Below are 23,040 nucleotides of genomic sequence, written 5' to 3' on the forward strand. Positions count from 1 at the left end.
GTGTGTCACCCCAATATTACCCAATGTACTCTAAGTACCCAATATACCCAATATATTCAATATGCTCTATGTACGTGTGTTTGTCACCCCAGTAGGGTATATATATGTATCCAAAATACCCAATATACTCGATGTACATGTTTGTCACCCCAGTAGGGCGTGTGTACCACCCTGGTAAGGTAGGTGTGTGTGTGTCACCCCTGCAGCAAAAAGCAACCACATAAGATGAAATCTCCTCTCCGGTCTGTAGGAATAGCTATGCCAGCTGTGGAGTTGGAGTTGTTGTAAGGTTCTCAGAAATGTTCGTAATGGTGGAATTGCCCAGTTTGACTTATTTTCTTCTGACTGTTCTTATGACCATGTACCGAGGCAAATTCATAGGCTGCTTCTGCAGTGCCGCCCTGACTATACCTTACTTTGCTATGCAGTTTCTGTTGGGGCTGACTGTGCCTTTCTGCGTTTCGCCAGGCTTTTAGAGTGATGTCTCAGCCCTCTGCTACACTTCACTGTCCTTTTACGGCAGGTAGCTCTTACCTAGGCAAGCCATACCGTCAGACATGACACCCTACTAACACTGAGATGCTGCCTTTTTCCCCCCACTGTCTTGCCTCAAGCATCACAAAACTACTGTCGAGTCGAGAACCTGACAAACAATAAAAAAACAGCAGCTCTTTGAATCCAAAGTGCTACACCTTCAAATTCATTTCGTATGCCTGTACAAATAGGCTACGGCTATTAATCTAGTTATACAGTAATTACAGGATCTCTCTTACACAGTCTGCAAGAGACCTGTGCTTTGTGATTTTCAGCGTGTCTAACAAAATTCTTTAATTAGAGCTACAAAGAGCCCTCTTAGGAAAGTGAAGAAGAGGGATGCAGGTTGGCAATTAACGAGAGGTAGAGAGAGGAGAGGAGGGGGTGGGTGAGGACATTATACTCTGTAATTACTATATAATTGTACCTCTATTTCTGATTATTTACTGTTTAAAAAAAATGAATCATTCATTCCCTGCAATGAGCACTGCTTCTGATGAGTTTGTTTTGGAAAGAGACGTCTCTTGTGTCAATTGTATCGAGTGGATGAAAATATCCTCCTTCTCTATTGTTTTCTCTTCTGCAGCCTTGCTGTCCTGTTCAGATTCTGTCCACCATGCTGCCGTGGTATCCCACCCCACCACCCCCAACCCAGCTCTTGTGCGATCTATCTTTCCTGTCTTGTTGGCTCACCCTATCCCAGCAACCGAAGCTGAGGAGTGCTGGGTGAATTTTTTCAAAAGAGGTTGCCTTCATCGGCGTCTCACCTGAAGCAGGCAGGAGAGGTGTGGGTGTGCAGTCGACAGGTGTGGCGTTGTGGGTAAGGCCAGTGCAAAGTGCTTCCAGTCACCTTCAGAGGCATTGGAATCAGTCATTTGGATTTTAAATTTCAAAGGATGCTGAGGGAGAAGGAGGAATAAAAACAGGGAAATGCCTCCCGTCCTGTTACACTGGAAGACGTTTCTATGATGATGCACTAGCTGACCTTCTGTAAATGTCATCGCAGTGCCGAGCAGACCTCAGCAGGCGATGAAAAAGCGGCCCTCCCCCTTCTGAAGGTGAAGCATTCCTGGAGTCTTTTAATTATGGGCGGTCTACTGGAGAGCTGCTTAATAGTTTTGGTTAATTAGCAATGAATATGAAGTGCTAGGATTTTAATTAAGGCAGAGAATGTGTGGGTGCTGCCGAGAGTCAAAGTGCTCAAATAGCTATCTTGCCAGCCGTCACTTAAAACTTTATCAGGGTCTTTTCTAGGTAACCCTTACAGCTTTTCCCAAATTACATCCCTGGGTGTGATTGACCTCATACACTCAAGACCCCCAGAGCTTTCACTCAGCCTGAGCTCTCAGCAGCTTAATTAAAATAATGAATTGCATGGTTGGATTCAATTTAAAATGTTTTACAGGTCTTGAGCAGATTTGAGGCTTGCAGGTACCTACGGAGGAGTGCAGCCTGTGGCGACTGGTGTTTAGAGTCTGCAAGAAAAAAAGGCTGTTGCACTCACTCTGGATCATTGGGTAGCATTTACCACGTGAGCCTGACCACCGTGCAAAATACCACCTCCCCCTGCGGCACAGCACGCTGGTACAAGAGGCACCCAGCCAGGCAGCTGTAGAAAATACACTCAACAGTGGATGTGACATTCAGCTGAGTTCCACTGCCTTCCCCGTTCTAAAAATAACCCCAGATCCAGAAGCAGCTCGGCACCATGTGCCCTTCTGGCTCTGTAAGCCGTGAGGTGTGCCAGCGATGCGCCTAATTAACTCATTCAGGATCAGAGAGAGACGGGCTCATTGTGGCACAGGGCTGACTGAGGGGACGAGCTAATTAGATTCATTAAGGCAGAGCTAGGGGTGCTGGTGGAGGGAAGAATTAGCAAATGGAGATGGATTGCTCTGCCTGGCTGCAGATACGCGATGAGAATAGGAAATATGCGATCTTCAAGGCAGTGAAATGTTAGCAATCAAACAAACTCAATTAGCGATCGTCCATAAAACAAACGATTCTTAATCTCAGCTGTCAAAGCCAGGCCTGAAACAGACTGCCTCTTGCTGGGGAAAGGCACAGAAAGAAAGTTTCAGCACCTCTTTTCAATCGATAGCTGGTTTATGTTGTTAAACATATGTAATCCTCTTTTTTTCTAAGCAGCCTAGGGAATTAGCAGCCCTGCGCCCACATGGTAGAGAGGCATCATTTTTTTTTTCCTTCAAGAGAATCTCACTTAATGTGTTCCATTTAGAACTAAATCCATTCCACAGTTTAGTAAAAGAGTTACCAGGAGAACAGCATGGTTTGATTTTATTTAAAGTTCACAGCAAACCTGCCTCACAGCTGTCTTTGTCTCTGGGTAACCTCTGAACTTTACAGAAGACCGTGACTTCTCTATTGGAGAAGAAATTATTCTGTCGGGATTTTCTGTATCTTTCCGGTGGTCGACTGGACTGTATGTCAGCCACTCCAGGTGTGTCTTAAAACACATTCTTCTACAACTGATGCTTCCCCATGAGGAGACAAAAAGGTTATAATGTACTGTATTGCTTTGGAATCAATGCAGCAGACAGATTCTCGCCTTAACTAGTGAAAATAGGGTTGGATCGTGTTACCGTGAGAGTATGACGGCTTCATTCGTCTCTCCTGTTAGGAGTGAGGCTCTCTCGGGGGACAGAAAGGCCGAGGACGTAAATAAGGAGGAGGGGTATAATGTTTTGAATGCAAACACAGCCAGACTGATAAGCGGCTCTGATGCAACAGGATGGATTAATATCACGTCGACTGTCTGCCTTCAACTGTTCTCCTTAAACCATGTGCATTTGATCTGAGGTCTTATTTAATTGCCGCTAATTCAGAAGAAGGTACTGCTTGTGGCAGCAACTTGAACATGGAGCTGCTCTGGTGGTTTGTGCCATTTGCACAGCACTTTGAAACAGGTGACCTTCGGGGTCTGTGATTTATTTTAATTATATCTGTGTTTGATGTTAAAGGAACAAAAAAAATTTTATAAAGACTGTGAAAAGAAGATGGCAATATAGATTTAAAATTTGTCCTTTACAAAAATATATCCTCATTAATATTTTTAACACACATTTCTACTAAAAAAAAAATCTCTGTAGTAATGGGTTTGATAATGAAAAGCCTGTCTTTCTAGCTTTGTGTCAGCTGTATGATGACGGTTTGTTTAAAATGCTGGAGCAAAGGACTGCATGAACAATTATACATCAGTTGTGATCATTTCACATGGTCTCAAGGCAGAAGAACATATTTTCTTGAAGCTGAAGCAGTTTAAGGATGATGTGATTTAGAATAAGCACCCTGGTATTACAGCAATGCATCAGTCTGGACGGAGCTTGTCTAAAGGAGCTGTGAGCAACTCAAGGAACAAGTTCAATAACCTTTGCGGACCACTTTAGTCTACCATAACAGCCCTCGGCACAGGGCAGTGAATGCTGAAGTGCCATTTCTGTTACAACACAAGCCAGATGAATTTTAGGACCCTATGCAGTGACTAAAAGATATTAAAAGAGCTAGAAGAATCTTAGTTCAAAGGCCATGGTCAAAGACAGATTCGTAGGTCAGAAAGCCAAAGGTTCAGGAGTCAGGTAAATTGCAAGGAAGTCTCAAGAGTGAGAAGGGGAGCTCCGCTAGGTGAAAACCCATACTGAGCGTTGAGGTAAAGGTGGTGAGGGCTTAAGTAATCCGGGGTGAGGAGGGTGTGGTGATGAAAGAAAGGTCTGGTTGGTGGATTAGTTAACGCAACGGCGTTTGTTGGAATTGGACGGGGCAGGAGTCTGATTGGGAACAATGCGGGGCTGTTTGCGAGAGTCGCTGATGGTTGGATTTTGATTGTGGGCGGTTGTGACAATTTCAGTAGTGGTCTATAAATGGTGCATTCAGCGCTCACGAAGCTGAAGCCCATATAACATCAAAGATATAAACCCCACTGAACACAGGCAGGGTGGGCCGCCCTGGTCTGATTGTAGTCGCCGTCAGAAATATTGCTTCGCTCCTCCAGATGGTAGACAGAGCAGCTGTGTGCTCACGTGAACTGTCATGGAGATTCAAGAGATATCCCTCCCTGTGACATTCTTCACTGCCTGTTTATAATATACTTGATTTGGTTCAAAACTAAGAGGGCCCCGTTTCCTTTATGATAAGGCTGTGTGTACATCAACCGCGTCTACCGTGTGCCAAATACACCGCAGATCCTCCTCAAAAACCCCTGGCACTCAGGTTTGCCAGCTCCAATCGCAAGAAGACCGAGACTGAGCGTGAAGTCTGGTGTGGCCTTAGTGTCTACAGGTGGAGCTCTAGCACAGAAATCTAGCTGGCAGTTTTTGAGCAAACTTCCTTCTCCCTGATGCATTCACCAAGACGGGGAATTACGGCTGTGACCTTGAGCTCCAAGGGCACGAACTCTGACTAGGCCAGATCGGGGCTCTGAAACAGGTGGTCCCCATCCTCCCAGTCTGGGTGTGCGATTCGGAATCACCACAGCGAGGACGAATGAGTACAGACCTGCTGTGTACTCCCCACCTAGACCGGTTCAGAAGAATTGATTATGTGGGATTTTGTTCTTGCTTCGTATTGGTGACAGTAGCTTGCTTTAGAGCTCTGTTCCTGAAGCTTTCTGCTCATTTCCTTCTAACAGACACACTTTCATGAGGCTTTAACACGGCTTCCAGCCAGCTTGGAGTTCAGAGCCACACAGAAATAGACATCTTAGAGGGGAAACAAGTGGGATTTTTTTTCTTAAATGGCTTCAAACTGCGGCGAAACAAACAGTTGTGTCATCACAGCCTGTGGCAGTGTACGATTTCGTCGGGGGACAGACTGCAGTAAGAGGTTCAGTCACAGGCAGTCTGGCTGATGAAGCGATGCACATTGACGTGGAAACGCAATTCTGCACCACAGGTCCTGAAACACTTTAAATTTACTCGCTGCTTGTGAAAACGGTAACAGCTGAGTTTTTGCTCCAGCAATTTTGAAAATCTCTTAGAAAGAAAAAAAGACGAAAGATGTTGGCGTGGCAAAACTGTGATAACACATTGATTGGTGAATAACTTGACGCACTGGTATTTTTTAAAAAATGAATTTCCGCAAATAATAAAAGAACTTGATTTCTCTTTGAAAACCGATACGGTCAGAACAGACGTTTTGGGATCGACGAAGAAAACACGTCGTCGGTGAGGTGAAGAAGCTAATGATCTGGTTTATGGACCGGAAGTCTGTGGGTTTAAAGTTTACTGCAGCAAACTCGTTTGTATAAACTGGTGCTGTATATAAATAGGTAACTCTAACCTCTGTCACTTTAAGTCACTTTAAATAAAAGCCAAATTAATGATGAAAATAATTCAATCTAAAATACTGTACGTGGAATACGCAACACTTTTTAAGTGCTTTTCTATCGGAGAAATAATTTAAGCTTCATTATTGTTCTTTTAAATTGTGCTCTCTTCACAAAAAATATAGTTCAGTATTTCAGTAGAGTTCAGCACAAACTATCAAAAATGCGAATCAATCTGCAATTTTGGTGTGGAGTTGTAAAGTTACTAAGCTACAGTACGCAGTTGCAGAACTACCACCTTTCCAACTCTCTGCTGGTATTGATCAATGAACTATCTTACCCACTATCCGACAGAAAGAAAGCACGTTTCAGGAGACAGCGGTCAAATTGTCGGGCAACACTTGCACCCGAAGGAGGCTCCACAGCCGAAACGTCGTGTTGTCTTTCTTCTCTTTGCAGCAGGGAATAAACCTGTTACTTGTTCCTTTGCAGCTACTAGCGTCGCCTTTACACCAGTTTGTATTGTAGATCCGTCACTGTGTGTGTGTGCAATAGGTTCTGATATATAAGGGTGTCCGCTCCTGTGTGATGCATATACCTTTACCCATTCATTGTGTGAGCGATCTCTGTGTAGAGCGTTAGTGACCTTCTTACAATGACCCTATATAACGAGAAACTCAATCTTAAGCCCCTGTAGTCAAGACGACAGGCACCATGTGCACACTGCAGATGTTACGCTAACAGAAACGTTTTATTAGCTATCAATATTGTAACGCAACGGGGGCTCAGGCGGGCACCCTTGCCGCATCTGGTCGGCCCAAAGTATAGGTGGCTCGAACCCGGGACTTCCGCGTCTCTCTGCAGCGACCTAGCCCCGTGAGCTAAAGAGAGATCTCTTTCCAGCCCAGTAGCTGTAGTCCTGCTATCATAGGGAAGGGCGGTGACGTCACCTGCTCTGGTACGCCGGCTCTTACACAGTACCTGACGGCCGTAAGCGTTACACTCTCCCCCGCTTAAATCGCCGTCCCCGGCGAAGGGCTATCCCACCCCGCTTCTGACACCAATGTAACGCAACGGGGGCTCAGGCGGGCGCCCTTGCCGCATCTGGTCGGCCCCATCCCGACTGAGGCTCGAACCCGGGACTTCCGCGTCTCTCTGCAGCGACCCAGCCCCGTGAGCTAAAGAGAGATCTCTCCACAGCCCAGTAGCTGTAGTCCTGCTATCACAGGGAAGGGCGGTGACGTCACCTGCTCTGGTACGCCGGCTCTTACACAGTGTCTGTCGGCCGTAAGCGTTACACTCTCCCCCGCTTAAATCGCCGTCCCCGGCGAAGGGCTATCCCACCCCGCTTCTGACACCAATGTAACGCAACGGGGGCTCAGGCGGGCGCCCTTGCCGCATCAGGTCGGCCCCATCCCGACTGAGGCTCGAACCCGGGACTTCCGCGTCTCTCTGCAGTGACCTAGCCCCGTGAGCTAAAGAGAGATCTCTTTCCAGCCCAGTAGCTGTAGTCCTGCTATCATAGGGAAGGGCGGTGACGTCACCTGCTCTGGTACGCCGGCTCTTACACAGTACCTGACGGCCGTAAGCGTTACAATATCCAGGGGGCTCCTTTCATTAGTAAGGGGGGGGGGGATTGCAGAATGAAATACGGAGGCACCAGCACGGCAGGCTGACTGACATGGCGGGTTCGGCCAGGTCTCGCCGCTTCCGGCTGGGTTGCGCCCCGTTGCCCTAGCAACACGAGGAAGCCACCCCGCTTGAAAACGGAAGTCGCGCGCGAACCTGCGAGGTCTGGTGACGGCAGGCGCGAGGCGAGCGTCTCGCGGCCGCCTCTGCTGGGATGTGAGCTGCGGTTTGTTTTGCAATTTCTGGCTCTGAAAGGTTATCCCTGGGAGCGATTTCTCCCTCCCCACATCTCCCTGACCTGCCTTTATTCATTATGTCGATGGCAGTTTTTATTCGGGATGTGTGATTGCTCTGCAAAACGTAGACGCGTCGGAATTCTCGGGTTTACTCAATTGTTTTACTGTGAATTTTAAAATGCAGAACACAATCCGGAGAATGTCATAAGCATCGTTAAAGAAAAACGTAATTACAAGGCGTGTTTTTCACACACGACAAAAAAAGATCATGCAGATTTCAGTGGCTTGGCATAACATTCTGTTACGAGTTAGTAACGTGTCTCTGTTAATGAAAAATAAAAACCTTTTTATTAAACAGTCCTGGGCTGCGATAAACAAAAGATCGCAATATTATGAAAAGAAGTGTAGTAACGTTTGCATGTGTTTTCGGCCTACGGGACACACTCTTTATTTGCATCTAAAAGAAAACAGTTACACAATAGAGTTCCCGCGTCTCATGCTACACGAGCTGTTCTATCCCTAAGAAGGAGAAAGTAAGAGCTACGCGATGACGTTGATACTGATGTAACAGCATTCCATCGGAAAATGCAAAGTGCAATTAGCGAGTATTCAATTAATTCGCTGCTCAGTCGTGTTTTATACTTCAATGCGAACCCCTCCTTTGCTTCTGACACTTAATTTAAATTGCTACCCGTGTAAATGCACCGACTTTGATTGCTTGATTGTAACAAGACTTAATTACGCACTGGAATTAAAAGCATCACTCAGAAATAACTGGGATATCTGAAGCCCCAGTGGTAAACAGGCCCAGGAAGCCGTGGCAATTAGAAATGGTCCTGTCTGGAGTGTGGGCGGATTTCTATAGTTCATTAGCCCGAGCGATCTTTCTGTTCCCCGGCTGTGGTTGCTGATGTTTTAGGTTTTGGGCGCGTCTGTCAGCGGCATGCGGAGGAAATTCCGTCGCCACCGCATAAACAGAGCTTGCAGATACCTCGGCACACGGTCCCGGTTTGCTCCAAAATAAAGGAAGCCACACTTAAAAAAAAAGCCAAAGTAAAACAAACAGAGCCTGGATCTGCGGTTAGCTGCAGCGCATATCCAAGCCATTATAGTACATTCTGCCGACGAGCACAGCAGTCTGTTCAGTCAACTGTGGCGAGTCGCAGATGGACCAAACTAGCAAAGAACGGTAATGAAATAGGAAGCAGAAAAGTATACCTGATAGCATAAGAGAGACTAGTTTAAAATCGGGTGTTGGGGGGAAGATGAGACACGAGATGCGTTAAGTAGCGCGCACATCGGCAAACCAGGCAATCTCGATGCTGATTAACGTCAAACACATCTGAGATTCCTCAGGACTAATTGAACAGCTGGAAAGAAAGTAGTTCATGACGTGCGCTTCTTGAACAACGTCACCTCTTATGTCTTGTATTGCAACTGCAATAAATATCTAGGTCTGGACTCCAGATGACTGCGGTGTCGTTCTCGATGGATGGAAGAGTAATAATATTCTCTCGCCTTAGAAAAAAAAAAGCCCCGTCATAACCCTAAGACCCTCTGCAACTGGAAATTAGCGAGAGATGGAGATTGTGCACTTGTCACGAAATACCAGACTTCTGATAGAAATCTTAATATCCTATTTAAAGCACTTATTCATCATTGGGGCGATTTATTATGCGGCTTCCCCTCCAATCTATCAAAATAAACGAGTGTGAAAGGTATCCGCCGGAGAATGCGCTACCCCGGGTCTTGAAGGGGCTTCTGTCCGATCGCTGCACAGCGCAGGTGGAGTTTCACACGCGTGTATTTATTCTTTATACTGTGTATGTGTGTGTGAGTACTGTATAGGCCTGGAGTTATGTTCTGTGCTGTTATACGCTGAAAGGGTGAAATGTTTTTTCGGCAGCGATCTGCGGTTTCCTTGTCTGAGGGAGAGCACCGACTAGTTCAATAAGGTGATGGCAGGAGGTCTGTTTTTTCTTCATTTATCTCAATCACTTGAAGGAAACTGTGGCAGACGCGGACTAAAGATCCCCCGCGTGTCTTAAAGGAGCCCGGGTGTTCAGACCCGCTCGTGGAAAATCCCCTCTTCCGAGCAGCAGCGATCGGAAGCGGGAGAGGTCGGGGTCAGGAACCCGTAGGTCCGGTGTTCCTCGGGAGCCGCTGTCCAGCCAGCGGGTTTCTTTATATCTCCGGCTGTTGAAGAACAACTCTACAGCTTGTCCGGTTAAGTTCAGTTAGGTAACTGTGGGCACGGACGAAAAGGCAAGCCGTCTGCCCTTCCCGGACTGCAGTTGTACAGTACCGCCCTTCCGTATGAAGTGGTGGGCTTGGATTGCTGCAGAGAGACTCGGAGACACAACCCCGGTCCTGGAGGACAAAAGGTCTCTGGTTTCCCTCCCTCTTGGGCCCTTAATTACTTAAACGAACTTCTGAATTTCTGAATTGGTTAAGCTGAAGCCTTTATTTGTCTTTGAGAAGCTGGAGATTTAGAGAGAACCGTGCAGCCTGCTGGACAGCAGCCTTGAGGACGGGAGCTGAGCCCCTGTTCTGACTCCATGAATATGTATCGTCGCTGTTCTCCGGAACACTGTGTATCAATGTCTAATTGTTCCTTTATTTAACCCCTATCCTCTGTCTGAGCTGCTGCTCTTGGAGGGCAGCTGAAACCCATCGCTTTAAGGCGTTGCTTTGAACTTCCTAATGGGAGGCTGTGAGAGCGCTCCACGCTCATATACAGCTTTGTCCGTGCATATCCCAACGGTGCGTATATCCAGATATACGTCCATATATATCCAGGTGCGTATATCTGGATATATCCAGAAATCGTTTCTGCCAGATTAGTCACAATTATTTAAGTTGTCCGTGTCTACAGAAGCAATACAGAGTGCAGCAAAAGAGCAAGACCTGCTATCTTTTCTGTCTGGGAAAGGTTGATTACAATTAGAAGCATAAGCAGCATCGAGTTACAGCACAAGACTGGAAGCTGCGGGATTAAAAGACATCAGATCTGAGTTTTCAAGGAGAGCTCGGGGATGGCTGTTTTAACCTGTGTGCTCTGCTGTGCCATTTCTCACTGTGTTCCTTATTATCTTGGGAAGGAGCGTTGGTACTGGGAACTTGTGTGTGACGTGTGGTCTGGCTCTGAGCCGCTCCATCCCCTGCCCGTTAGCCGGCAGTGGCCCCGGTGTCACTGAGGGCAGGGCCCTGTGTGTCAGAGGGCTGGCAGAGTACAGGTTAGAGCAGCCACCCCCCTGGGAACCGCCATGAGATGAGATTACTCTTATCGACAGGGCTGCGAAATGAGCTTTAGGCCACTACACATCCAGGCCATGACAAAACCCCAAGGAATAAGCTTTAAATTAAAATTATAATTGTTATTGATCAGCTGCTTGAAATAACATCCAATCCACCGTCCAAAGGTCTCACAAAGCTTTTTTAAGCTTTGTGTGCATGCGTGTGGGGGGGGAGATTCTATGATTCTACAAAACCCCAGTAGGCTGCACTTATTGCTTTAGCAAAGGTTTTGTGTTGACCACAGGTACACCTTTAGGTGTCAGACGATGGTGCACTGATGAAAAAAGACAAGCCAGCCCCAGCACCTGCTCATTAATGGCCTCAGACTCGTTAAATTCACTTATGAGGCTTATCTGTGGAAACACACAACAGCAGGCTGAAAGACTAATTGACTGGAGCGATGCCTTAAGAAAATATTATTTCCTGCACTTCCACTGGAGCTGGAGCTAGGGCTTGGGGGAGGGATTGCTCTAGACGGGGTTTTGTTTTTTCTTTTTGATGTTGTGGATGTCTGAAATCCCTTCCAACCCATTAATGCAATGCTCGTCTTCTTCTCAATTTGAAGTGTCCGTGACGGTTCTTTTTATGTGAACGAAATTGCATGAAGACCATCAGCCTGATTGGATTGAGAAAATTTTAAAGCCCCATTTCTGTGTAAAAGGAAATTTTCCGCCCTGTTACGGCCCATCTTGTGCCCTAATCCTGACCCACTGAGCCCCTTGGGGAGTCTTTACTGCAGGCCAGACATGAAGAACCACTGAACACAGAGATCTGTGTGTGGCAGTGGAAATGACTGGCAATCCCAGGAGAGACATTCAGAATCACAACTTCCTGTAACAACTCAGACGTCATTCGTTAACTGGCAGCAGGTCATTCTGATATTCAGGCACCGTGTCTATTGTCTTAGTGGATTGCAAACTCCTACGAAAATGAGAACGATTGCAAACTAGAGGATAATTTTCTGCCCATCTGGCCTTTTTATGATTGCCAGTTGATCCAAGGATGTCATCTAGCCATTTCTTATAAATAGCCGGGGTATTCATCAATCTGGCTGGTTAGCCTGTTCCAGAGGCCCCACTACCCTTTGTGTCACAAACTGCCTCCTCTTCTCGTTTCCAAACAGACTTCTGTGTAGGTCCCGGCTCAATCAGTTCTCGGGTCTTGTGTGTGTGTGTGTGTATGTGCACGCAGCTGTAGACACAAGCACGTGTGCGTGCAGGATATGTCAGAGTTCATCCCCGAGACCCAGCCTGATGAAAACGGGAGGATGTTCTGCCCCCTTGCCAACACGTACGGCAGGTTATTCACGAGGACGCGACTCTGCGATGCGAAGGTTCGCAGGTTCCCCTGCAGGCTCCTGTTATTGCACCCCCCTTCGGGCTGATCTATAATCCCCCCCGTCCCCCCTGGAGGTGATGAGCCACCGTCTGCCTGGAACTGCCTGATGTGTGAATGAGCAGAGACCTGGGTCAGCCTATTATGTAAATAACTTTCCGTTGGGTAAAAGGTGAAGCAACAGCTAATGGAGAGTGCCTCACCCCCCGTCCGAGCGGCTGTTAATGAACACGGGAAATGCTCAAGTGCGCCATAGCTTTCTCACGGGGGGAGAGCAGCGTTTGATCTCGTCTCTGCCCGTGTCTGCTCCCATCCTTCCTCAACAATGCCTTCACCCCCAGTCCCCAGTCTGTACATTTTGCCACTTCGTTTTTATCAGATTCAGGTTTGGCACAGCCCAGATCGAAGTCGGGAAATCGGCCATATACACCGCAAGGTGTAAGGCAAAACATTTTTTATTTTTACAGTCTGGGCCGCCTTTGTGTGTTTGCAGAGTGGACTTTGAGCGTGCTGGAGAGGACAGTGCTGTGGAGCTGAAGTGGGAAGATGTAAAAAAATCTCCTGGACCCCATTACCGCTGCCAGAGAACCTTCTTTCAGTCTCCGACATCATTATCTCTGCTGCTTTCGGGAGATTGAACTATTCAGAACGAATCAGATATTTTTAATAATCCTAATATATTGCATTTTAAAACATCTCACCTGTCATCTAACCTCCCTGCCGGCCATTAGAGTAATTAAGATTGTTGAAAGACGCAGGAGATGTAAATTCCAAATTATTATATTCTAGCCGCTGCTATGCATTTTCACAAGAGGTTCCCGAGTCACCTGGATCACAGCTCCTAAGGGCCCTGCAGAATGAAAGACTTAAAGTGGATGTTGCAGATTCGTCAGCCTGTGTGACTGAGCTGTGTGCTTGGCTTTAAAAAAACACATGGTTGGATAAGCTCAGAAAGGCACAGGGACATATTGTTTTGGTACTGAAGTTTAAAGAATTATTTTTTTTTTGTTTGGGTTAGCAATTTGCTTACTTCTTTTAATTGCTCAGAATACAATGCTAATGCACTGAAATTTCTTCAGATTTTCTGCTTGACCCCCTTTCTCAAGCCGGTTCTCAGGCTCCGACAACCCCATCATCAGCCTGTAGTGATCCCTGACAACTCTGCCACCAACCGGTCTTGAACTAGCAACCCCCCCCAATCTTCAGTCTTACTTTTAGTTATCAGTTAATTACTCAATGCATAGCAGCACTCGCAAACCGAATGAGAAGACAGGAGTGGCCCTGCTGTCCTCCTTTACTATCTGTTCATCAATCCCTAGTTCATCATCTGCTGAACAGCAGGATCCCTCCCCGTGCTCTGGCTGGGTTGGGTTCACTAGTTTCTTTTGCAGGGGAACCCCACTCTTCCCACATGCAGAAAAAATAAACTAGGATATTCAACAAAAAGCAGCAGTCTGTTCTGCACCGTCGTTTTCCAATCCAGCTGAATCCGGCTGGTGTCCGGTGATTCACTGTGCAGAGTCACAGGGCTCGGTCTCGGTCATGTTTCCCAGACCTGTTGTCCAGTGCCTCAGCCCATAAAGACAGCAGGAGCTGGTAGCACCACATGCTAACTAATCAGTCAGCAAAACTGTCAGCTACAAAGACGGAGAAGAAAACCTGGAAGCAAGCAATCAAGGACGAACACGACAGCACTGCAGAATATGAATTATATACAGATTACAGCTAGTTTCTATTGGGTGGTTGAATCTTTGTCCTGCTCTGGCTTTCATTTCTGTTTAGGCCTTCCTCAGCATTCTTGAGATAGTTGCATTCTCGCATAATAGCAAAGAAATGCAGAGAGAAACGTTGCCACGTTGCGAGCTGTTGTGTTTGTAAATATGGGGGCAATTAAATATTCAAATCTGCTTTGAAACCGTCGTCATTTCATTCATTTAAATTTATACCACTAAAACAATGAAACACGGAGATGAAATGAGTGCCGACTAGCATGCTGTGTTTGTCAGGAGGGGGGCAGGGAGCTCTGTGTTTTAATACAGCCACTTAAAGATCTTCTGTGTGCTGCGCAGTCATGACAAATAGTCACTTAAGCTGCTGCTGACACCCAATTCAGAATCTTTGATTATAAAGCTCCTTTGCACATTTCCGCAATCACCCATCACCGAAGTGACAAAAAGCCCATCCTGTTTCCATGGGTCTGAGCAGAGAGGCGGGGGAGGTGGAGATTGTGCACTGGAGGTGGGGAGGGGGGGGGTACTGTTCGTACTGCGCGTGCATATTATTATTTTTTTTCCCTACCAACATTTTGCTGCATGGGCTTCTCGCTAACCTGGCCATGAACTCCCCCCGCCAGCGCGCAGAGATTATTCACCCTGGATACTTCACATCAGCGCAGCCAGAATAAGCCCCAGCTAGGTAATCTCGTTAGTGTGATTCACAGCTAAATGGATCTTGATTGAACAGGGCTTCCTGTCGCCGCAGCTGGAGACGTTCAATCGATGCCCATGAGCAGAAATGGCGAGCACGCTTGCGGACCTGGGTTCGGGCAGGCAAATGTCATTTACCGCAATAGAATAGAGCCAAGCCACTCACACCAGAGTGACCAGTTATCCTTCACGGGGGGGATGAAACTCTATAACAGTAGATTCTGAAGGTTTGGTTGCACCCAGTATACCTCAGCAAAGTGCACATCGTCACGCTGGATCTCAGGAAAGCTCCTTTTCCCTTCTCTATGTATGAGGTTACTGAAGTCACTTCCCATTTGGTATGCTCTGCTGTCTAAAGAGAGTCACCAAATTCTGTTGTGTTATGGATTAACAATGGGGGCAGTATTACATTGGGTACAGGGAGATTCAGGGAAAGCTCTCGTTACTCATGTTGTGGGGGTGGGTCACCTCCTGTGGCACCGAACGAGGTTTCTCACGAAGATTTGGACCATTTTTCACTTGTCATGGGGAAGCTGGTCAGAGAGCGTTTCCCGCTAGTTAGTGCTATGGCCGTAACAATCTCAATGTGCTGGAGCAGCTAGCTGAAATCCCAGGAACGCCAGGGGATTATCCAGGTAAATCCATGGGAAGATTAAAAAGGAAGAAGCAGAAATCGTGTTAGTGGCCATGTCTGCCTTTAAAATGTCCACAAAAAGAGATTGAGGTTCTTAATGAGCTGGGGGGGATTACTTTCAAAGTTTCTTAGCATGATCATTTTTAAAAACATTCTCTGAGCATTCACGTGGTCACGTGCAGCATGGCTTTTTTTTTCCTGTACTGTAACTTGTTAAAAATAGATTTTAGACTGGCTCTGGACATTGATTTTTTATTCGGACATACATGTACAGAAATCACTGTATAGACAGAACAGTAATCCATGTATAAAACAGTAGTGCGAGGTTGTAAGAAAGTAGGATGTTTCACTTGTAAATATTTGAAAAACAAGTCCCACTTTCACAGCTGTTTAATAAATGATGGCGTTACAGATAATACAATCTCTATGCAGCCCATAGAGATCTCAACGCAATCTCAACAAGAAACCTTAGTGCGATGCAAGTGGTAATAATTTTTACAACAACAAATAGAAGTTCCGCCAGTTATATATTAAATTAAGGTTAAGCCATTAAGAGATTATGGTGATGAATGCTAATACACACTCTTTGGACTTGCTTTGTCCAAGTAATGGAAATTAAGCAGACTCTTGTCCATGCTTGTCATGAAAGAAGTCTCTTCCTCTGGCTAAGAGTGGGGGATATTGGAATGGATGTGACCCGGTTTGCGTTTCTGTCGCCGTACTTTAGGTGTGAATCTTGGGTTCTATGGTGTGCCAGGATTGTTTGGAAATGAACACTGCAGCAGAGTCTGATGCATGGTGCCCAGCTGTGGGGAAAGAGGGTACATTGGGCACTGTTGCTGTGCACCTAGAAATCTCCCCGCTAGCAGCATTCTGTCCTGTCCTTCACAAAACACCCTTTATCTGCTAATTAATTTTAATCCTCTTAGTGAAAAAGCTCAAGACGAGGACTTATCAAGTTACCGCAAAGCCCATCTGCCACAGGGAGGTCCTTTTCCTCGTTAGGCAGTATTTCCCAATAACCTACACACCTCTGGACCTGGTTGCTCCTAGGGCTCATGTGGAAATCTCTCTTCAGAAAGAAATATGTCAAGGAGAGAAGCTCCTCAAGTCTGACACTGGACAATTAGTAGCACATAGAAAATCCAGAATCCTGGAAGCATAGGGCACAAGGTAGGATTACACCCTTGGGCTATACCCTGTTCCCAGGCTGCTGTGTGGAGCAGTGGTTATACTCCTGGACTTGTAACTAGAAGAACTGTGAGTTCAAATCCCAGGTGAGACACTGTTGTTGTATTCCTGAGCAAAGTATGTCACCAGTTTCTTTATTCAACTGTATAAACAGGTTGAACTTTGCTTCACTTTGGATTAATGCATCAGCCAAAAAAAATTAGTCGTCAGCAAATTAATAATGCATCCGTTGCAAAGGAAGGGAAGCAATCCCACTCTCCTTGTTTGGAATCGCTGACCTGATCTGGATCTGCCTCTGTATCCATCTACTTGAGACAACCACATTAGCTTAAAGAAAAATGCTTTTATCAGTTATTTGCAGAATACATTTTACACACTGTGTGTGGTGCCTTGGGTACATGGGATTCATGCACCTTTGTAGAAAACGTGGGATTTGATTTAACATTAGATTGAAGTATTGAGTAAGTGTGTGCAGTGCAATTCACAATAATACTTGAAGAGCCATATAAAGAAAAACATACGCCCCTACCCCCTGGAAACTCAGGAGAGTCTACACCCTTACAGGTACGTGGATAGATCCACCAGTATCAACATGTTTTCAGTCGTTTGACCCACAACACAACACATTTAACGAGCAGAGCAGCCATCTCCTTCTTCCTGCCTTGCATTTCCTGTACAGAATGGATCCAATATGGCTCATGAGGCCAGGTCCATCCAAGTCCTCCCTTCCCCCTTACTGCCCTCATACCAGCTTATCAGCTCCAGCTCCCCACTAATACTTCCTGGGAGACAGCGTTTTCGACTATGCCATCTCTTCTGATCAAGAATGCGGCACTCGTACGCCAACGTTGAGGGTGTGCTCATGGGGTGACAATGTTGAGTGTTTTTACACCAGTCGGAAAGCGTGCCGGCAGGCTCTCCAGCTGACCACATGTGCTTATGACTGAGTGGTGGCAGTTTAGGTTCAACGTTGCCTTGTTAGTTACAGCTAACGATCCTATCGCCACCCACTCTCAGGTTTCAGGTACTATGCTGTGATCAGACACAGAGCTAGCAAACCTACCCTAGAACCATCACCTAGAATGTGAAAACCAGCTTCCTGAAGACCCAGCTTGTCGTTTTTGTAAATGAATATTGTGAATATTGCAATCCAGAGCTGGTAGTGGGTTTGTCTGTAGTCTGTACTTCTGCAGGTTTTGCAGAACTGCAGAGAAAACAAGTCTGAACACAGATTGTGCATCAACCCCTTGATCCTTAACGGTTATTAGTTTAGTGTCTCTGGTTCCATCATGGGCAGAGAAGAAGACATCAAAGACTCAAAGGTCATATTCAAATCTTATATGGGGATAACATACTGCAGTAGCACTGAGCTAGGTCTTGAGTGTGTGGAAGCACTGAGCACAGGCATTTCTGCTGCAGCTGTGTTTGAACAAATAGGACAATAACACTAATAATTTAAGTGCATCTCTGATTCTGCTGGCACAATGCAGGGGGAGGGGGGGGCACTTCACTGGAGCAAATTGGTCATTCTGACTATTTTTTGTTTCTTTCAATCTTTTTCTGTTTATTCCCCAGTTAACTTTGATGTCTGAAGAGCTCTGTTTGTGCCCAGAAGGGCCCTGGAGACGATGAGAGCGCAGAGGCTGGGAATTCAGCTCTAACGTTCTCTCTCTTTCATTCCCCCTCCCTCTGTCTTTCAGCTGCAGAGCAGCGCTCCAGAGTGTACTGGGAAAGGGCTGATGGGACTCTCTGAATCCCACCGTCTACCCAGACCCGATCAACACGCAGGTCTGCTCAAGCCTCCAATGCCAAAGCCCTGTCACCCCAGCAGCTGACACAGTGGGACTCCTGGCCACACACATCCACCTACTGTATGCAATGCTCGCAATTTAAAACCTCGCAGAATGTAAACAGCAGACGAGTCAAAGAGGAGTTATCAATGGAAGTTTCCTTTGAAAAAAATCTATTAGATTAGGGCGGATTTGGGAAGCATGTGGAAGCTCAGCAAGAGCCTCAAGCCCAGAGATTTGCCCTCCCACTCCCTGACATGAGCACACCTCCAGCCTTGATCTTCCCCTGCTTCCTAGGATTGAGAGCTCCCAATTAGCTGCCTCAGAACTGATGCTGTAGCTGCCCCGAAACGTAATTTCAAACCTTGCAGAAGCAGCAAGGCCAGAACCCAGAACTTTTTTTTCTGATATTAAGTTGAATATTAAGGACAGAAGAAGAAACAGAGATAGAAAAAAAATACTAAGGCATTCTGAGATTACATTTCTAGTACAAAACTGTACTATATGTGTGTGTGATACAGAAAAAAAAACATCTAATGTTATTTTCCTCACAAATGCCAGAAAAATACATCTAAACCAGGAGACTCTGGCTCGGAAAACATCTTGGGTCTTGCAGTTTATTATTCATTGTGTTCTGTAGTACTGCAAAGACATTGTTTCACCTTTGTATTGCTTTAACCCTGAACAGCAGCTGCTGTCTCAGAAACAAGGGCGAGATTTTATTTTTTTGTACCTAAAGAAATGGCTGAGTTAAGATTTTGTGAAACTCTCAATGGTGTGCGCAGAACAATGTCTTTACACTGTTCCCTCCACATCTGGTGGGCTTGCACAGAATTCAGATGAGTCCACTACCCACTGCAGAAGCCTTTCAATGGCCAGTGCTAAAATGAACATTGATATTCTAGTGCACGAGCCTCCAGCGTACTGGAGTCCCAACCCCCAGCCCAGCGTATTTCACAGGTAACCGATGAATCTCCAGTTCTGACAGAAAGGGTGCGATTTTGTCGGGATTAGTTAAACGTTATTTGTAAAATTCAGAGATTAAGAGATGGAGTGATTTAGAGAATCTGAATACCTTTCAGCTGTCTGAGGTCAGAGTTCCCGTAAACAAATTACTTGCTTAATTGGTCAATGAGTTTTCTTAATCCTTAAACAAAGGCCCTTTAGGATAATCCGGCCTCCCGGGATCAGGTCTGGAGACCCCTGTTCTGAGGGATATTTTGCAAAAGAATTTGCACCAGTACAGAGGAAAGCAACCTTGCAGGCTGTTGCAAGACTTGTTTCGCTTGATCCTCAATTGCTGAAATGATCATCACCAACATTAAGCAATTAAAGATGACTTCAGTGATTGAAGGATTCAGTAACTCATTAGTAGGTGGTATCACATTCCGGCAGTGGTCTGGGACGGCAGAGGTTGCCGTCTAGAGCCAAAGGCAGTTGTGCCCAGCTGGGCTTCAGTCTTCTGGGTTAGGCTCTGGAGCGCTGCTGTGTCTGCTGGTCTTCAGTCCAGCTGTGCTCTTCATCATTTACCCGAATCGGCTCATTATCAGCCTAACTGGACAGCTGCTCAGGTCCTGGAGCTTGGCAGAGCCCTGGAAATCCTGCAGACTCCCTGCCCCCCATGACCAGGAGGACTGGGGACCCCTGGCCTGGAGCCACAGCTGGACACCCAGTCGAGCCAACACACTGCGATCTGTAATCCTGTGTGTTGATAGCACTTGAGTTAAAGGTCTGAAGCCTGCTCTGTCAGTAAAGGCAATTTACATTTACAAAGACAGCCTTAAGAACCACTGATTCACTGAAACTCTGTAGTTCCCACCCCAGGAAAATGTGCACTCACAACAAAAAGCATAGTTTTCAAAAACATCAGATTAACCAGATTTAAGACCTGAAAATTAGTCGCATTCAGTGTGTCCGGCAAGAGCTTTTATCTGCGAGACAATTTCAAACATGATATCCTTACGTACATGACCAACAGCCCTTGTAAAGCAAGCTCTGTCTCATTTCAGTACATAAGGAGAATAAAGACCCTGTGATTAATGACTTAATTTGTATTATAGAATAATAATGATGATAGTAATCCTTCTATTCAGACTTTACATTCTATCATTATATGCATTATATATAATGAGATTATATGTAACATTATACAGTATATAAAGGTGCCAGTGTTACTGTTCACTCTCTCTTGCAGTCTGTATTTTCTGGTCAGAGTGAGTGTGCACACTCCTGCTGTCTGTGGCAGTGTTGTGCAGTCAGGCTGAATGTGCACTCTCTTGCTGTCTGTGGCTGTGTTGTGCGATCAGGGTGAGTGTGCACTCTCTTGCTGTCTGTGGAAGTGTTGTGCGGTCAGGCTGAGTGTGCACTCTCTTGCTGTCTGTGGCAGTGTTGTGTGATCAGGATGGGTGTGCACTCTCTTGCTGTGTGTGGCAGTGTTGTGCGGTCAGGCTGAGTGTGCACTCTCTTGCTGTCTGTGGCAGTGTTGTGCGGTCAGGCTGAGTGTGCACTCTCTTGCTGTCTGTGGCAGTGTTGTGCAATCAGGGTGAGTGTGCACTCTTGCTGTCTGTGGCAGTGTTGTGTGATCAGGATGGTTGTGCACTCTCTTGCTGTCTGTGGCAGTGTTGTGCAATCAGGGTGAGTGTGCACATTCTTGCTTTCTGTGGCAGTGTTGTGCGGTCAGGGTGAGTGTGCACTCTCTTGCTGTCTGTGGCAGTGTTGTGCGATCAGGTTGAGTGTACACTCTCTTGCTGTCTGTAGCAGTGTTGTGCGATCAGGGTGAGTGTGAACTCTCTTGCTGTCTGTGGCAGTGTTGTGCGGTCAGGCTGAGTGTGCACTCTCTTGCTGTCTGTGGTAGTGTTGTGCGATCAGGGTGAGTGTGCACTGTCTTGCTCTACTTTCCCCTTTCACTCTGGCAGTCCACCTCACCACCAGAAGGTGGGCTGTCACCACAGTGCCACGCTGCTCAATGTTTGGGTCCTGTAGCACTAGAAGCACGTCCTGCCTCAAGGACCTCTAGTCTCAAAGCTCAAAAAGTAACACCAGCAGCGCGCTGAGCAATCCCAATGATTAGAGTGAAAAAACTTGTGAACGTGCTTTGAAATCGTGCCCTGATGTGCTTATCCTTCACCACGGAGCAGCTTGCTGAGTCTCACTCACCACACTGTTTATTCCAGCTCTCCTGGAGGCCACACAAATGCATTCAGCTAATTGGATTATCCCACCAGTAATGCGCTGCTGGGCTTTGCTCAAACTAACTAATAAATTGTGCGCAGGAATTAGGCATATCAATTGTGAGAGAAGATTAAAAGAGATTATATTAGAATTAAGTAAGTGCAGCCCCCTTGATGTTAATAAAGGATTTCATTTTTTTTTAATGCCATCACATACTGTATGTATGCAGTAAAAGAATTGCATGAGGCCATAACATCATCATCATCATAATGACCAGTGTAAGTGACCCAAACTTAAGCATTTACTTGCAGCTTCTTTCCTCAGGCTCAGATCTATTAACCATCACTTATTTGGTTCCATTACATTCATTTTGCTTGTGTTGGACACACAGCACATTTTCGAAGCCCATCTCTGAAACAAAACTACTGCGGAGTGTAATGTTGCAGGGCACCCCATAATGTTTTAAACTGGATTACTGATTTCTAAGCGTGAGTTTCAGGTCAACAAAGACTGCCTTCTCTTTTCTCCTCTTTCTTCTCTTTTTGAATGGCAAATGCTTGTGTGCAGTTTGCTCTATTGATAAAATGGTCGGAGAATGTCCAGTTTCATCAGGTCAAGTTTTATGTGTTATTTTGTCAGGTTCTCTTAATGAGATGATTTTTTGTTGTGAGTGCTATGGGTTGTCGTTCCGTGACGTGTTCTGGTTGTGAGCTCGCCACTCCTTCACTGAGTCCCCCAGAGCTTCTCAATTTTGTCACTCATGGCTGATGGTGTTTTGCTCGAACCCTCTTGCCGCCTGGCTCTGGGGTCAATATCGTTCTTCTCCTGCAGGCGGAACCTTTTTTCCAGTTTCTGGTTGACCTTCGCAGTCTGGTCCTGCCTTCCATCTCCTTGACCTTTTCGGATTTCTCCAGCCCGGTTTTGTCAGCAACCTCAGGAGCCGGAGGTGAAATTATGGTCTGGCTGGCTGACAGATTTATTCATCGTCTCCTCCATAGCAACGGGCTGCAACAGCTGTGTGGAAGAGGGGCCACGCCCCCAGCACAGCTGGATCGGCATCTCTGATGAACAGGAGAGCTTCTGTGTCTGAGGTTGACACTTTCAATTATCATCGTTAGTCCACAAGGCTCATTTATAAGATTAAGATTAAGACTAAGACTGGCCATACCCAATTTCTTGCTTTAGGAATTTGTCTTTTCTGCATACCCCAGCTTGCTCCATGAGACGTCCAGGAACAGCTGGGGTTAAGGGCCTTGCTCAGGGGCCCAACAAAGTAGGATTCCTCTGCCGGCCACAGGATTTGAATCGGCAGCCTTCCAGCCACAGAGCCACCGCTCCGCCCACATTACTATACAAACAGACAGGGAAACCAGAGGATTTTAATAGAAAATATCTTTGTTGAAGTAATTTGTTCCTTTTTAAATTCTTATTTTCTCAGGCGTTATTACTTTTTATTAATAAGGCAACAGAAATTCAGTGAAGTTTACTATAATTATGCTTTCTACAAGTTACCATA

This window comes from Atractosteus spatula, chromosome 11, assembly GCF_055471065.1.
Source record: "Atractosteus spatula isolate fAtrSpa1 chromosome 11, fAtrSpa1.hap1, whole genome shotgun sequence".
In the NCBI taxonomy this organism is placed as follows: Eukaryota; Metazoa; Chordata; class Actinopteri; order Semionotiformes; family Lepisosteidae; genus Atractosteus; species Atractosteus spatula.